Source organism: Schistosoma haematobium, chromosome 4 (assembly GCF_000699445.3).
Source record: "Schistosoma haematobium chromosome 4, whole genome shotgun sequence".
In the NCBI taxonomy this organism is placed as follows: Eukaryota; Metazoa; Platyhelminthes; class Trematoda; order Strigeidida; family Schistosomatidae; genus Schistosoma; species Schistosoma haematobium.
In genome coordinates, this window is record NC_067199.1 from 25,630,559 (window position 1) to 25,649,833 (window position 19,275).

Consider the following 19,275-nt stretch of genomic DNA (forward strand, 5'->3'; position numbering starts at 1 on the left):
ACTCAACAAATACAAGATTATTTTATTATTTTGAGATGAAAACGATTGGAAAGTCATCGAAATAAAGTGTGTACTGTCTAGCTGATGCTTTTTTACGACGAAACTCATCTACTGATTATTACTAATCACTATAAATCAAATTGGTTTATGATCATCTTATATTCAATCTTGACATGCTTTGAATGAGCACCCTGAAGGTGTAACGACATGTGATTTGAGAAGTTAATCAATTCGGTAGTAGAAGTATGGATTATTGACAACATTCAATAAAGTCAATCGATTTAATAGATTCTATTTCTAAATCATCAAGTGACTTATCGTTAGAAAACCAGTTAAAACCCGGGAACTATTGGATAGCTGTCTCATGCTGGTGTTAAACTCCCAAACGGTCCACAAATCTAATCCTACCAGAGATTATGTCTGTGCATTTGAAAGCTCGCGGTTGCATAGTTACTGAAGGTTAATAAACATTTCTTGTTGCCCAAACTGAAATAAATAAGAAATTTAAACTCAGTGATTAGACAAAAGAACCTTTCAACCATCAAGTCAGCTAACAACTTTCTTGCAAATGTAAATGTTGACAAACCCAATAAATTGAAAACAACTGATCTCATCCGATACTATTAGAAAATTATGTTGGATAATAAATGAACTAACAACTGAACTCTGACTTGATAATCTATATTTACCTTGCTCGAGAACAGGTTTTCAGGTCCTAGGTTTCATTACATGTAGGGTAGTATATTCGCATCACTAAAATGTTCCGAAATTCGAAATAAACATTTAACTAGTTCTCTGTGATCTTTCAGTTGACAATACTTCAACATAAAAAACTATCCCTAAAATGTATGTTTTGCTGTTGAAATGCCAAAACAAAGCTAATTAACAAAGTTTTCTAAATCAATCTTAACAGCGATTTCTTAATACTATTTTTTTTAACAAAAAAACATAATACTTCCAATCAGATAATTTTAACAGTTTACATTCGCTTTTCTGAATATATATACCCATGGTACACATAGAAAAAAGTAACATATATCCTAATATGTTTTTTTTCCATTTAAAACTGAAATATATAAAGTTGGTTGGAGTTTCGTCAAATATCTATCAGCATCAAAGGGGTGGGGTTTATTTTTGTAACAGTGACTTCCTTCAATGCTTTTACCTATATATATATATATATATATATATATATATATATATATATATATCCAAAATTGTAATTTACATATTTACATTTGTTTTCAACCCTGTTAATTTATGAGTCTTTCAAATGAACTATTTTAATTTGTAACTATTTTCCATTCAAACAAAAATGACGTAATATGATTAAAACAAAAAAATTATACTTTAAGTCTCTATATAATATATGTAGTAGATTCGGTTAAAAAAAAACGTTGCCAACATTTTAAATTCTAAAAGAAAAAAAAGAATTTCATTTAACATAAGAGCATGAAAGAGATTAGATTCACTTTATTTTTAGATAATATTAAGTTTTTGAATTCATTGTTTCAAAACAACAAAACAAAAGAATCATCTAATGAATTTTCATTTGTTATGAACAAATGTTGATTGTTTATTTTTGGATAAAAGATAGTAAAGAAATTCAAAAAAGAATCGTTCAGTCCTATTTGAGAAACATTGCTTGGATATATGTGAATCTTTGTGTTGATATTAACATTGAGACTCGATCTCGACACTTTCTGTCTCAAATGTTTGACTTTATTTTACCAATTGAACTATGGAGTTCAGGAGTTTGAAATTTTTCATCGCTGATTTGCAAAACTGAATTTTAATTAATGTTTATAGATTCTAAGAGGTCGACTCGATATTTACATTTTGTATCAAGTACTAAAACAGTGAAATCTTAGACTTCTATTTCACCTTAGTCTAAACTCTTCATATGGAAAAACCTGAATTCCAACTTCAACATTTACAATGAAATAGGAGTATATATACCATCATTTCAGACTCAAGCACATGTTTTCAATTGGTTACCAAGTTACAATATAGATAATTTATAGATGTATGGACAATTATCACTCATCTATAAACTATATTGATAGTTTTATTAGCCACCCGCTCAATGTATAACTTCTTTAGGATATGGGTAATTTATGATACAATGCCCTACTTATTCATTTAATTACAGTCTATTATACTGGAAATTTAGAAATTTCGATTAATGCTGATAACGTTTTCAAATGACATAATACCCATCTAATTAATTAAAGACTACAACTTTCAGCACGTTAACTATGAATATGATTATAAGCAAAGACGGATTTCGGTTACCAGTGGGATCCAGGACGGGTGTTTCGTCCTATTTTGGGACTCATCAGCTGGATGCACCTACGTGACTTGATGGTCACTCCGAGGCTCGAACCCAGAACCCAATATAATACATAATAAAAATATGATTATGCAGCCTAAGCAAATAAATTCGTCGCAAAGAAACTTCTGTAGGCTCATTTGTCTTTAATTCTCATTGAATGACACAGTGAGTATTTTTCAATATTATTCAAAGAAATGTTTTTTGTAGTTTCCATCTGTTTTCAATAACACCATGTTGTTCTAATCACTAGTTATGCAACTATCATGTTACTAATATTATTTAGGTAAACAGAATATACCCACTGAAAAGTAACATAAGATTCTTTCAACGAAGAGTTCTCTTTCCAAGGAATTCATTTTCAAAGATGCATAGTTATATAGGTTGTTTCACAGCCATCTTCTTTCCTTTTATATTCTCTATAGACCTCTTACTCTCAACTGATTAGTTACTGTTTCTATGATCCTCCTGTTTGTAGTTCATCTCAATTTCAAAAATTTACCTTATCACATCGAGTCTTTCATTTGCAACAATAATTTCTCTATGTCCATAATGAATATTCAAGCTCTCAACAACAAAATTACTATTAGTTTCTTTAATAGAAATAAAGTTCCTATGTCTATTTATTTTACCTCATTGTTACCATAGTTAGCAAAAACTACTACTATTCTCGAAAGCATGATCATTTTGTAAAATAACTATATATTTGTGATTGCACAGGTTTGAAAATGAATTCCCCGGAAAGAAAACTCTACACTGAACCAATCTTATTTTATATTAACACTGTTATTACCATTAGTTACCTAATATATGCTACTTGCCACATTTATAAATCATTTTGATAGGCGCATATATATATAAGTGTATCCATGAATATTTTATTCAATTAATTAGCTATTCAATTACACAATTACAATATCATTAGTTTTATTAGATGTCGATCATTGGAAACTACGAATTATCGCTTTCCTTTTAGCTACACATTCCTCAGAAGTGTACTTTGATGACCCACATTAAATCAAGCATAGAACATTCAAATCTAGAAATTGTAAAAAACGCTATAAAACTCTCATTGGAAAATATTCAGTAATAATTTACAAATTCTTTACACAATACTAGTTTTCAAATATGAATTTCATAAACTAATTGACTGATTTCAGTAAAGTTTGTAGAGTTTATCACTTTTTAAATGTTAGAATATTTTTTTAAGCATGGTGCTTAACTAATTATTTTATGATTATTTTAACCTAATTCGTTTAATAAACTCTGTTTATCATTAAGGTCATAGCAATTAAGTATAATAAAACTAACCATACTATATATAATAATTTTAAAAAGTACTTGTTTTCCTTTCAAGTATAAATAAATTTTAAGAATATTTTTTTTAATACAATCAAATCGATTAAAAGCACTTTGTTGTTACTATATATATGTGGAGAGAGGGAGGGAGGAGAGAGGGGGAGAGAGAGACACTAATTCCATATAATATGTTTAATAACTTGTTGAGAATCGTGATACCTGTTTCTTTGATTAGAAACCATGTTATAATCAATTTATTAAAATAAATAAATAACCATAATATATCATTTGAATATATAATTAAAGTTTATTATTGACATGAATGGTTTACTTTTACATGACTATTTAATTAAGAGTAAATTTCGAAGAATTTTTGTCTACATAGTGAATTCGTATTAAATAGAAAACATTGATAACCAGAAAGCATTATAATACTTCTTAGTTCTTGTATAAAACTCATCAGTAGTACTTATATATAGTATTCCATAATAGATTGATATAGAGATATTCAGTTTTGTGCTGTGATTACTTAATTTTTAAATCACTAAGTTGGAATGCGATAAATCATATTCCCTAACTCCAGTCAATTAGTGATATTTTAGAAACGACATCCATCGCCATCGGGGCATTCGTCCGACGTCTTACACAGTTTGAACTTCACTGAATAAATTTTGAAAATTATAATGTCTTGAAAACTCTCTCCCAGATGACTGGTCTGTACAAAATCAAATGTAAAAGAGTCAAATTTTGTGGCTTATCAGCTGCTTACACAGAAAAATGAGAGAGTAGACTAATGGCAACACTGAGTGGTTATTATGCTCTATTACATGGTGATAGAAGTTGAAGTAGACAAGTATCCAAACTGGTCATTTGAATAATAAGTTATTATGAGCATGTGTGCACTTTTTGGCTGGTGCTGGGTTATGTATTATACACAATGACCTGGTCTGAGTCGAATGAATAAATTTGTTTCAAAAAATTCAAATAATTGGAGCCTTACACGAAAAATAATCCGAATTGCTTTATTCTGTCTAGTTTATTGATTCGTTTTCTACTCAGGCTGCTTGTGAGAATTCGATCAGTTTTGGAGAAAACCTACAGACATTAGCTGTAAAACCAAGAAAGCAGGTGAAATTTAACGGTTCTTAGTTCCTCCTCATATAAAACTATGGGTTCAGATTGTTAGAAATTTCAAAACAAGGAGGAAATAGTTATCTGATGTTTTTTCATTCATTTGTATTCTTTGTGTTTAATCTTCCTATTGACGTTCATGACTTCAATTGATCAGTTTCTTTTTGACAAATAATTATCCTGTGCGGATCATCTTGGTATTGTTATTAAGTCAAAATCATTATAAACACAGATGTATGATGGCTAACAGTGAAGTGCATTTCGTCCTATTTGAGAATTTGTATTTATCATTACCAAGGTTTGATTTGATAATTTCGAATAAATTGAGCATCGGGTAGATTGTTATAAATAAATAATATATTTGTAAAATCCCAATGAGTAGAAAATTAGATTTTTCTGACGTTTCATGACTTAGTGTAAGTCACTTCTTCAGAGAATAAATAACCAAATTCAATTTGGTTATTTATTTATTTGAGAATTGTCTACTGAATGTCTTTTTGACATTTGAATAATTCTCCAGATAATATCAATCCATTATGATCATATTTCAATATTGCACTTGTGTACATCACTTTGAAGTGATTTTATTCATAGAAGTTCTATCTTATTTACATAGTTAAATAAATAGAATCCAGTGAAGTGTTTGTTCTTCATAACAAAAGAAGTTTTTTTAAATTGATATATATAAAATATCAATTTAGTACGATGAAAATTGGCAAATATCATTAGTTTTTCAGTGTCATCCTTTATTTACATAATTCATAAATATCTTGAATTTGGTAACCTTCTCAAACGATTATTTTACCTAATTTACAACTATACAAATATTATAAATAAACTTTTTTGTTTTAGATTCGTTTAAACTGTGAATAATTATGAATGTGAACTATATGTATACACGTACATTCATGAAAGACTGAGAACCCAAAGTTGATATTAAATAATGGAAAAATCAAATGATACCATTGCATTTATTAAGATATTTTCTCCCATTTCTATCGTTTGAAGAAATGAAAACCAATTACACTGGAATTCATGCTTCTTATAGAAGATAGATAAAGAAATAAAGTAGTTATATCAACTAAATTGATAGAGAAATTTCGAAATTAAAGATGAATGGTAAGTGATAACTAACAAAAAAGAATTGACCAAATATATATTTTAAATTATTCGAAATGCGAATGTATGTTGAACAAAAGTATGTTAGAGTATTATGCAAGTAGTACTGAGAGTTCTTTACATTTATGATATTGAATATAAAGGTAATATTGTACTTGAATTGCGTTATCTTGATCATGCCTAGAATACGTGTGTTTTCTTTTTGATGAAATACAATGACATTCATAGTTGAAAGTCAGTTAGAATTAGTTCATAAAATAACTTGAAATGCTAAATCACCAATTAACTTAGGTTTGACTCAAGTTAAAAAAATTCACACTTTACTCATACCGTTTACGATAGACGTAGAAATTGATACTTGATATAGGAAAACACAGATTTGTTTGATGCAAGAAATAAGAAGAGAAGTTAATCTCAGATGAAAATTTCGTTTACACTTTGAAAAATACGACCATAAACTTTATTGACTAAATATGGTCATTTATGCTCAGATTAGTTGATGTATATCATACATAACTAAAATGATACAGAGTACAACTAGTATTTACACTTATATTGTGCAAATAGTGTACGTCTAACGTTAATCGATTCATAATACTGTATGACTACATTTCATTGCTTATAGTGAATGATTATCTTACACTTGACAATGTTGAACTTCATAGATCAGTTGCTCATTTGAACTACGGGAATTACTCTTCTATTTAGTTTTGTTTTAAAATTTTATAATGATTTATTTATGACCTGATATGAAGTGATTTTAAATTCAGTTGCTAATCAACCTGATTAAACATTATGAAATATACGAAGCATAATGATATATTTATGTTGCCCAACTCGTTTTTTTAAAAATATTACGGTTTGGGTAAAGTTGTCCACTTTTTTTGTCATTTGTTCATACATCTGTTAATTTTTCCCATCTTATTTAGATAAAAAAAGGTTAGTTTCAGAAGAAACATGTCAATATTACTGTGATGTGGTTAAAATCATTTTGGTAATTATTCACATTAATTTATTAATATTTACGGTGCATAAAATTGAAATGAAATGAATTTCTTCAAATATTATTCACTCATCTAATGTTGGGACGAATAATAAACTTCAACACATATCTAATTTTATTAAAACCATGAACTGATCGATGTAAGACAATCATAGAGAACTTGAAAGCACTAGATGGCCGTTTCATTCTAGCATAGGACTCAACAGTTCGCACCCACAAAATCGAACACAGGTTTCACTAGTGGTCTAGCATTGATCGGTTCATGATCTCAATGAAAATTAATAATCCCTACAACCTTATGCTTACAATCTCATTTTATATTACGCATTATATATATGGTAAGTATACGTAAATTTTATCAAAATTTAAGTAATAAAATCGTCCTGATGTATTTTAATTAAAATTTAACTTGCGTTAAAATTCTATACAAGTTAGTGGTTATGGTTCACTAGAGCAAACTTTTATTAATAGTCAGTCATAAGTAACTTATATGTAAAACCTGGGACATATATCTATTGGTTCAAATTGTTCTATCATACTAGTAAAGTGAGATAAAATTATCAAGATAAATGTAGGTCGAGTGAAACTAGTAATAGTATCGATGATTTCACTAAAGATTTTGTATAAACGAAATGATTCGAAAAAAGAAACTAACTTTGCCAAATTAATAAAAAGCATAAGATTATTTCTGAACTTAGATATAAAAGAAAGCTGACTCTAAGTTATGTTATCCAAAGTATCTGACCATGGATTACGATAATCACGTGGACCCCCACCTAGTAGTCTAAGTCTGTCAATACGGCCAATTCAACAGTAAGTGACTTTATGAACTGAAACTGTTTCTTGGGCTGTCTCCTCCTAGCTTTTATCAGCCTTCTCCTATTCCAGGCAATATAAGCCACCTTGGTAAACAGTGGTTGGGCATATGTAATAGAAGTCCCAGTCATTGATGTCGGTAATGATTTCATATCTTATCAGTCTATTCGTCATCTTTACTTAGTAAATCACAACTAATTTCAACATTAATCACACGACGGTTATAATTTACGCGAACAAAACACCCATGACATTCAAAGAATTTTACAGCACTGAATGTTCACCATTGCATTAGGTCAGCATAAACTGATGAAACATTAAAAGACAGACATTACTTTAAATTTGGTTTGTACTAGTTGCAAACCTATCAACGGGATTTCATTTACAACAAAGAATATTTGAGCGAACAATCGTTTTCGATAACTCCATTGTCAGGCTCCACAGTTATAAGTCAATAATTATTGTGATATTTTACAAAGGTCTAAATAAAGCATGGATTAATGAATTTGGCAATGTTACATGTAAAAAAATGGTGAATTTCTGTATCTGTTATGACATAAATACTTCAAAATTGTATGATTTGTCAATTAGAAAGGTCCGAATGATTCTTAGTAAAGTTATAATTCACATGAATTCCTCATAATTACCTTGACAACATCCCTCTTATTACACATTATATCCACACAACGTTATTATTACTAATATTATTATTATTGTCATTATTATTACTGTTATTAATGTTATTACCTCATTAAAAAAAGCGCAGTTCTGTTATGCATTTTATTCGCACGATTTACTGTATTACTATTATATTAATTATAACTTTACTAAGAATCATTCGGACCTTTCTAATTGACAAATCATACAATTTTGAAGTATTTATGTCATAACAGATACAGAAATTCACCATTTTTTTACATGTAACATTGCCAAATTCACTAATCCATGCCTTATTTTGACCTTTGTAAAATATCACAATAATTATGAACTTGAGGATTTTTCAACTGCCAAAACAATAACCTTTATACACTTTTATTCTAATAATAAATGTATACATTTTAATGATTGCATTTGTGAAGGATATGTAAGATGGAACCTGAATACTCTATGATTAAGACATATCACCCATATAATATCTAACTTATCTATACTCGGAAGAGGCAACTTATGGTAAAGAGTCAAATGTTGGAAATGGATTTTTCTACAAACCGGGATATTACAAATATTTCACTATTTAATTACTATAAATATCACGGGAATGTTAGTCGTGTAGTATCGCGAAATGGCTAAAATCAATCAAAGTTAACCAGTAGATGTGAATTCAGTGGTTTAAAAATATTGTGGTCTTCAAACAAGACTTGATTGTTTCGTATGAAGCTCGCATTCTGTCACTGATATCCGATGTTGATAAGTTCCGTATTAAAATTAAGTAAGTATCCAATAGTTCTGCAATTCCACTAAGGCTCTAAATAATGTTTGTGGTGAAAATCAATTTCAAATTAGACGATCTTGATAAACAATATCTAGTTTCTACGACAAATGATGCTGTAAGAATGATTGTAAAACTGCCAATAGAAGTGAAAATATATAACGAAAAAGTTACAAACATCATGATAGTATAAAGCAAAGAGTTTCATTCTCCATCTTATTATACAAATTTGAATTTCTATGATTTACCCATCTAAAAGAGTCTCAAGTGAACCTTTTTCGATCTTCAATACTCTATTAACGAGATTAGAATTATTTCGCATGTTTACTAGATAATTGATAGAGCAGAAATTGTCTAAAGTTGAATTTAAATCCGAGAGATTAAACGCATTTAGCGATGCGCCTCTCCATAAACTCTCACAGATTAGTAAACAGACACTCTAAAATCCCTAGATACTTTATCTCATTCACTAAGTGAAGAAAATCATTTGTTTTTTAATGGTTTGAAACGTCTTGTTTTAAATGTTTAAAAAATTAATAAACGATAGTTCTGTACTTATTAAATGAATCTCAACTGAATTAAAAAACTTTAGTCTCTATACCATATTAAATATTTCACCTATTGAAGATCACTGTTTGGTCTGTTTCTTGTTAAAGATCATATTTCAAAGATAAAACATACCTACATCTATGATATTTCACATACTCATATTTCTCAACTTAAAAATATAAAATAAAAAGACAACCGAATTTGAACATTGAACAGAGAAATTGCTACAAATAACTCTATAATAAGAAACATGTATTGAATAGAAAGACGAAAATTTAATCATGAAAAGAATAATGAAAGTTGTTGAAAAAAAATTATGTCCGAAAATAGATGAACTAACTCAGAAAGAAAGAAAAAAAGACATAGTTAACATTTTAATGAAAAATGAAATGAAAAGAAAGAAAAAAATCTGCCTCCTCTCATTGAAAATGTTGCCTATCTATACTAAATCAAGCTAAAAATTCCCATTACGTGAATTTTTTAAATTTTTATTTATTACAATCAGAATAAATTTATTCACAACTTAGTTAAACAAAGTAGACATACAAAGTAGACACTGAATCTTGCAACAACGAAAAAAGGAGGGAAATTGAATGAGTGGGTAAATAAGTGAAGGATTGTAAACTGTCGAAAGCAGAAATGAGACAGTATGTAGTTGTTCTTTTCTTAATATAATGTTTACTAATTGCAATTAAAGTTGCCAACTATACGTATGTGTATATTTATGTATTCACATTACATGGTTCAAGTAATCATTTGATCTTATAACAAATACAGATGAGTTGAATTAGCCATGAAATGGGGTGTTGATGAAATTTGATCAAATAACGATTGAAATTGTAAATTTCCTCTTGTTTGACTTTTTCTTTGTTTTACGACTAATATATCTGTGAAATTCCAAGTATTCATTAAATAATTTTTTTACAATTTTTGTATTATATTGAACCTGAGACTACGAAAAACGGAGCAAAAATAGATGATGAATATTATTCCTGTGAATTAGATTACTTATCTTATATAAAATGAAGTATACATGGCGAGACTATAATTTATAGACGAACCAATCACGTATAAGATAACAGATCTCGGATATTGGCGCCAAATTCACTCATTCATTTGGTCAAATAAAGTTTTAGCATTATGGCTGATGTCAGTTCATGATGAAAACCCTAAATCTAATTCCCAACCCTAACCATTAAATTGTAAACCATAATTCTAATTCCTCACATTGGTTTATAACCCCCATTCGGTCCTAGTTATTGGGCGGATACCCTCAAGGTCACTGTAGTGTCGCTCAAAGGTCATCCATAAATTATAGTCTCACCGTATGTATTTATTGTGAACTGAGATTTTCAAACTTTTAAAGAATTTATGTAAATAACAGATGAATAATTATTTTCCTGAATGATTTTTAATTTGGATTCATGAGTCGATGTAAGCTAGAACATCACTGAAAACATGGAAGCAACAAATGGTCGTTTCACCTTAGTGTGAGATTCCTCAACAGTGCGCACCACGTGCTCACTAGTGACTAGTTTCAATATGGATTTCTTTGAGTTCTACTGAAAAGTGGTAACCAGTGCAGTTCGATCTCTGTTACGTGGAGACAGTTATCCACCTCAGACAATAAATGGATGGTTGTACAATATCATGTATCAATTTAACTTATACATTAACACTGTTGATGTTGGCTCAGTTGTTTAGAGGTTAAGTGTTCACTCGCGAGACCGAGGGTACTTAGTCTGGATCCCGTGTGCAGAATCGTGGACGCGCACAGATGAGGAATCCCATACTCGAACAAAACAGTTGTCCAGTGCTCACAGGTTTCTAATGGTGATCTAGCTTTAATCGACTCATGAATTCGACTGTTACAATTCTACAATCTCCACAAACTCCCATTCTGATTTTTAATTTGTTAATATAAAACAAGCAATTAATACGAAAAGTCAATCGAAAATGTCAGTTATTACGTTTTATGGTGGAGGAGTGAAAAATTATTTTCTTATATTTTAAATGTGATTTTCGTCCAGTCAACTTTCTATGTACATTTGTTGAACGAATTCATTCATTGTGATGTTTATTTATTTATTATATCATTAGTTTATTCACTTGGACTGTTGATTTGAGTGATAATTTCACGACCTAAATTATGTAAATCTGATTGTTGGTCAGTGCAAACAAATCATACATAAAACTAGTGTATTTAGATATTATTTCGATTGATTTTTTGGTGTTGAAAATATCTTCATCTATCATCATTGTGTTCTGATTTATACTGTGAGATTCGCTGATTTCCAAAAGCCAATAAGAGTCTTTCACTTGCTACACTACAATGAATAAATAATGAAGAATTCTAAGTAAAAATAAATTATTGACATCCTTCTAAGATTAATTTGAATATTAACCGAATATCTGGATTATTTTCATCCAAATTGTAATTTTATGTTAGTAATAAATGATGCTTCTTTATTAGCATATATCTTTGTAATTAAACCTACGGTTAGGAATTAACGTATACAATTACTTACTGACTTACTTGCGTCTGTTACCCCTCGCCGAGGAGCATGGGCCTCTCACCAGCACTCATCATCCATCCCTATGCTGGGCTATTTTCTACATGTCTGCTTCCAATTCCCGATCTATTGTTATTCGGCCTTCCTCTTTTCCGTTTCCCTTCAGAGTCCAAGTTAGCGCTTGACTCAAGGTGCAGTTTGGTGATTTTCGTAATGTATTTCCTATCCGCTTCCAACGTGTACTATTAGTTAGATAAGTAAAAGAAACCATCTGCCTGAAAAGTATTCAACTCAAAATCTTCAATGTGATAAACATTCGACACAAATATACTTCTGCAAGAATGTGAAGTAATCTCACTAAAATCATGCTGATCAGCATATTCATTACTGACTTTTCAGACCTGATATTAAGATAATATTTTGTCACTTAATTCATTATCACCATTGTACATGTATACACATCCCATGCATGTATTCATGCTAAGAAGATGCATTTATCGTCTTTTGTTAAATGAATGGTAAAGCATTCAAACACGTACAACGTAACAGAATAATTTAAATGATAATTGAATTTATACATTTTAATAAAAGAGGGGAAGAGTACGTGTGAATTGCATACAGTTAAGCATAAATTATCGACATTTTACATGAATAATTGAATTATCAAAACTTAAAGGATTATAAATTATCATCATTAGTAGTTGTGTAACAAAATTTAGTCATTCCCACTCTACTAAACTAAATCAGTTTGGTTAAAAATTACGAAATATTTAATTCATTTATCAATAAATTCAAAATATAACTATGCAGTTGAAACTGTATTTACACAATTAAGCTAAAAATGTGAGTTGTTGAATTTAAACACAGTGGTTTCATAGCATTACAATTATGTTCATTATAAAAATTGAAAGATCCGAGTTCGACTTCAGACGAAATAGTGTATGAACATTGATAAGGTATTTCATAGTATCCTAGAAAACAGATATTCAGGCCTAACTGATTTCTAGTGACTTGTCGGTTGATGTCACTCACTTGAAGAAAAAACGTTATTTGACAAACTATTATTTGTTTTTTTACATTTATTCTACTGTTACAAATACATCTTTGTTAAAATGTAATTTTCTTATAATTTTAACATCCATGACATTTCTTAGTTTAAGTTTAAACAATTTCTATAGTGAAATTTGTAATTTTCCTACATTTTATCTAAATCACAAACTGATCTAAGTTGGACAACCATTGAAAATTTGAAAGCACTTGATGACCATTCTGTCATAAGGTGAGACTCAGCAGCAGTCCACATTCACAACCTCGTGACCAGATATCGAACCCAGGACTTTTGGTGCCATATGTGAACGCTTAACCTCTAGATCACTAAGTTGGAAGTTATTTATGTAACTGTTTAACTTCAATCAATTTGCTGTAAAATTCAACAATCTTCATTACTCAGACTACTGAGTTAATATCTGATAGCATACATTTGTAACTAATCCATTCAATTTTTCAGAACTGATTTCAGGAAATTATTAAAGTCATATGATTTCATGGTAAATTCTTTTCCTTTAACAGTTCAATTATCTGATTTGAAATTAAATACAATATCATATAGCAACCCTCCTCCATTCAATTTCGTTTATGGTTAAATTTTGTTAAGCCCTTTTATTAACTTAATAGAGGAAATATTAAAAATCTTAACTAGGGAAAGAATAGTCATTTTACTTATGCAGACAAATTGTTACAGAAAAGTCAATTTTTTTAATAATTCCCTTTTCTATAACAAATTAACGGGTCAAACTATTAGCCACTTGTAAATAAATCCACAGATGACCGATTCTAAATTTCCACTGCTAGTGATATTTGCTACACGGATATTAAAAGTTTTACAATTAAACTTCAACTCATATAACGTGATCAAAAACAAAACAAAATAGTATGAATATTTTGTAAGAAAATACAATTCTATTCTCACACTGAACAAATAGTTGAGGGGAAAACCTAACCTATAGAGCTGTTTTCCTCTAAATATTAATCTTAATAATAATAATAAATTGCCATCGATACATCTAAGTATAGGAGAGAAAAAAAACATCAGAGAAATAATAAATTTGTTTTTCCAATACATAAAATTCAAATGAGTTCTAGTTTTCACTACATATTCAGATGTTCCAATATAAACACACACAAACAAATACACACGTAATTTGTAATGACTAATTGGATATTTAAGGTTGAATACAATGGATTTTATAAATATAAACTAGTCGATATATATAAATATTGATGTAAACGATATGAAAACAAGCCAAAAATAGTATGGGAAAGATGTAACCATATTTCCTTTTGATTTTATCATGTCTTTCATCAGGGCAACTTATTCAGAAATCTTTTCAAATGGAACTCACTGAAACACAAAATTATTCAGGGAAAAATATTATATACAACTAAAAATAACGACATTGTGATGTGATAAGTAATTTGTAGAAATCCTATATTAACTAGAAAATGATATCAATTTAGACAATACTGAGTTTTAATTCAAGTTTTAGACAATTCCGTAAAGTTGACCAATCACTTCGATGGGAATAAATTCGTCGGATTCATTTGAGAAATGGTTGTTGGTGGAGTTCAACTCTATAGGGACGGTAATGATTATCAGTGATGAGATTTGGAGATTATTGCACAAGACAATAGTTTAATTGAAGTTAAATACTTGGATTATTGAGATTCCTGGTGATATGCAGATATAGTCCTAACCTCTAGAATGATGGTTCTGAATTCAACAGGGTGTTGAGTGGTTCTACTGCTCTCCTGGAGTGTTATAAACAACAACAAAATAGATGTTCATCAATTTTGTAAAGGGGCTCGGGTAATGGAATTGGTAGTTTATAACGGTCGGTTAAGAGTATCATCTAAGTAATATACCTCAAGGGAAGTATAACTTAGTCAAACGTCGTTCGAATAAACAAATACAAAGTTAAATTATTTTACGTTGAATATGAAAGCAAACCAACTAGGTTGTAACAACGGAAAAGTGGACATTTTATACTATGATCCATTATACTGTGTGAATCGGAATTTCGAATGGAGTGAAAAATACTACTTAGTTCTTATCCAATCTAGAAAATATATTCAAATCCTACCCTAAAGATCTTTTGTTTTATTGCGTTAAATGACTTATTGGTTTTAAAAGTGACAACTACTGATTCGTTGATATTGCTTCCAAACTTAAAATTTTCCTTTTTTATAACAGCTGATCGATTCATTGAATGAAATGTACGTTTTTGGCATGTTTTTAATGATCAAATACTTTTTCAACCATAATCAGCTGATCAGTTTCTCGAAGATTCTTAAACTGCTTAGCAATATATTATTTGAGAAAATTCCCTAAAATCTTTAATCGTACTTTTTGATTTTATTTTTGAAATATTCTTTTCAAATAATTTAGGTTCATTGACGATTTGTTCAACTGTAATTTAAACTAATCACCATTTACTCAAGGCGTCATTTACAAAAGATTTCGGACTTATTATAATGGATAAAACAGGCCAAAGTAATATGTGGTATGTTGAGTAATTACAACGGATACCTCTAGAACAATCTTCACCTTTTTTAATGCCTAGAAACATACCAAATTTGCAACGATTGAGTATTTTGATCCTCGTCACTAAGTAAAAATTCACATTTATCGTCCCTATACTGGTATGAATACATGCAGTGAACTGTTCGTTTCAAGGCTTATTTCAGGTATCAACAATTGGAGATACATTTTAACAAAATACTGAACAAAATCACAACCTGATTGACAGAAACCACACAAAATTAAAGCCTGTAGAGAATAACATTATTTCTCTATAGTGATCTAAATTCGTTTAACTTAGTTATCACTGCAAAATGTTTACTGAATAACATATTTTCATAGCCTACGTATTGTCAAAGGACTTTTATTGATCTGTCATATACGTTATATGACATGATGTAGCCTTCCCATCACTTATAATTCAATGTGTGGCAGCGGACTGAATAGTTAAATTTACACGAGTAAGATAAATATTGTTGAAGTTCTAACAGAAATTACAAATGTTCCAGTCTGTGGCGAAGGAAAATTTAGTACAACTCTACCGTGAACTGTTCTTTGATTTCGCATAAAGATCTTCACTGTGTTACGGTAGATAATTATTTATTGACACTGTTTCTGATATGTGTTAAGTGAGGTTAATAGCAGGTCTTGTTTCTTTTTTACAAGCTGATGAATAGAGTAAAAAACACACATCATACGATGATTTTCGATTTGTAGTAATATCTGATTAGGTTTGTGTCATGTCAACCGTTTATTCTAGAAACTTATCATTTCCATCGAAATGAATCAATCTAAGCCAACCAATCATTAAAGAACCGGAAGCCTTGTATTGCCGTTTTGTCCTGGTGTAGGTTGGTTGAAATTAGACTTGTACACCATTGGATCCTGAGCTCAAGCGTTCAATAGCCAGACCAAATTCCATGGGTTCGACTCCCATCTGGAGGTCATGGAGGAGCACTTTTGGGGAGTCCCATGCTAAGATGAAACAGTCATCCAACGTTTGCATATTTTCAATCGTTATCTAACTTAATTTGTTCCGTGATTTCAATGAAATCCAACAAACTCCGCAAAACCCTACTGGTAATCCCTATATTGCATAAACTTGTTTTTACACGCGATTTCAACTTATTGGTTAGAATTCGTTACCTTAATTAAGGCATATAATTTTTTTCTTACTCTTTATGGATGATCACTTCTCAGCATTACCAATGACAGATTGAATTGGTTTCGATGATACTAATTTACTTGTGGCGATCAAATATTCTCAAATTCACTCATTATAGAAAAGATAGCACAAAAGTTTGATAATTTCACTTATAGTTATGCTAGATTTTTTATTAAAGGTAGATTGCTTAAGTAGTTTATGTGTGTCTAAACATAAATTTTTAAAATCCTTTCAAGTTATGGAATAATCACAGTAACAATGTCAGTGTTGGACCTGATATTTAATTAGTTTTTATAGGTAACATCGTTGATTGAAGTGGATCTTGTACACCATTGGATCCCGGGTCTGTGGTCTTAAGACTAGACGCTCGCGTGTGAGACCAAACGTCCTGTGTCAGATTCCTGGTTATGACATCACGGAGGCTCGCTGCTGAGGAGTCTCGTGTTAGGGCAGGACGCACATTGAGTACTTCCAGTTTTCAGTGATTATCTAAATTAGATTGTTTTATGACTTCAAAGAAATTCAACAATCTATACAACTCCATACTTACATATATCATTTTATCGTTCAAAAACCTCAACTTGCTAAGCAATTATTCCATCCTGTAGAGTTCATTCATCAAAAATATTATATCAGTATGTTTGCGTTTTCGTGTGGAAATCAATGAACCTCTGAAATTCCATTCAGTTCAGGCGATCGATAACGTAACTACTCATTCACACAATACTTTAAATAAAAGCATCATATCGCAAAACCACTCAACCATGTACCGACAATAGATCTATCACAGTAATTTTCGATATTATTTCTTGCTTACTATTTTCATTTTCTTCTCTTTATCTGTAGACAAGTACAAGTACCTTTGCGAAACACTGGAACCACTCTTCGAGACATTATTTATACTTCAACAATATGCCGTGCTCCTTCTACTAGGAACTGTTGGTTTTCAACTGATGCTTCACTTTATTATAATCCAATTTATAAACTACGTTTTTTTTTCAAACGATCTACCCTTATATCTCTGTCCTTTACACGTTACTTTCTTTTCAATAACAACCTGCTCATGAGTGTAAATTTCCCTGCGTTCCATAATTACTAATTAATAATTTATTGATTTCAGATAAATTTAACTACAAGAATTCTGTACCAGAAATTAACATCATCTTAAAAACTAAAATTTAACGGAAGTGATTTATTTTTCAGCGATACATGTGATTCCAGTTGAGTCGATAACTATTCCTATTGTATACTAAGTAGACTAGAGGTGAAATTTGTACAAATTCATTAATGTTTAATGTATTCTTAGTAAACCATTTTATTTAATATTCATCACTAAGCTAACTTCAGCAGGATTCCATAGAGTAATAAATAGCTCTTTATATTTAATGTATAATTTTTTATCAGGTCAAAGTGAATGAAAGCGTGAGATACTGAACTCTGGTTGTCAGTTCTTATAAGGAGTACAACCCGTCACTCAACAAGTGAGTTTGGAGTTTTCTGTTCATAACGTTTAACTTCATTTCGACTATTCGAGTAAGAAACTCACCCAGGTTTATCAGTGGATTACTCTGTCATTTCTAATTTATTCGATCTAATACTTTATACCTTCATATTAGACCATCAAAAAATTCATCCAGAAATTAATTACTGATGAATACACGATTATCATAATTATTATCATATGAGATAATCTCATAAATAAGTAAGATCAAATTGAGAATGTGTTTAGTTGACATGAATTGATAAATTACTTTCTATCCTTTTTATTCACTTGATAAATATTTTTAGACCATCCACCATTTATGTGATTAAATAATCCCTATTAGACTATAAAATTCTATTGCTAATGGTAAGACATTTAGGAAGAGAATAAATCATGAATAAATTTGTACATTCTCAAGAGAATTTAAAAAATAACTCGTTTTCTCATAAATGACTTAAAAAGAAATACACAATTAGCTCGATGAAATAAGTATGAGATATCCAGACATAAGATATAAATGAAAGATGTTCGTATTGTATGGAATATCTCAATTCTTAAAAGTAACCATACCACATTTATCCCACGTATGAGTGTTATTGACGTAACTTATTTGATAAATCAATAACACTGAAGGTAGTATCAATGTATTATTTTTTATATACTGAAAACATGTGACAACGAATTTCTAACCAATGTTCGTGTTCCTATTAGTTGACACCTCTTTAAACCGTGATGTGAGATTAAAACAACTGTTAGTGTTTTACTTTAAATTTTAGTTTAAGGTATAAAAATTAGGTTAGAAAGGGTTTGTATCACCCTGTTATCGATAATGTTAGCTGAAGTTTGATCAGCCTTGGTT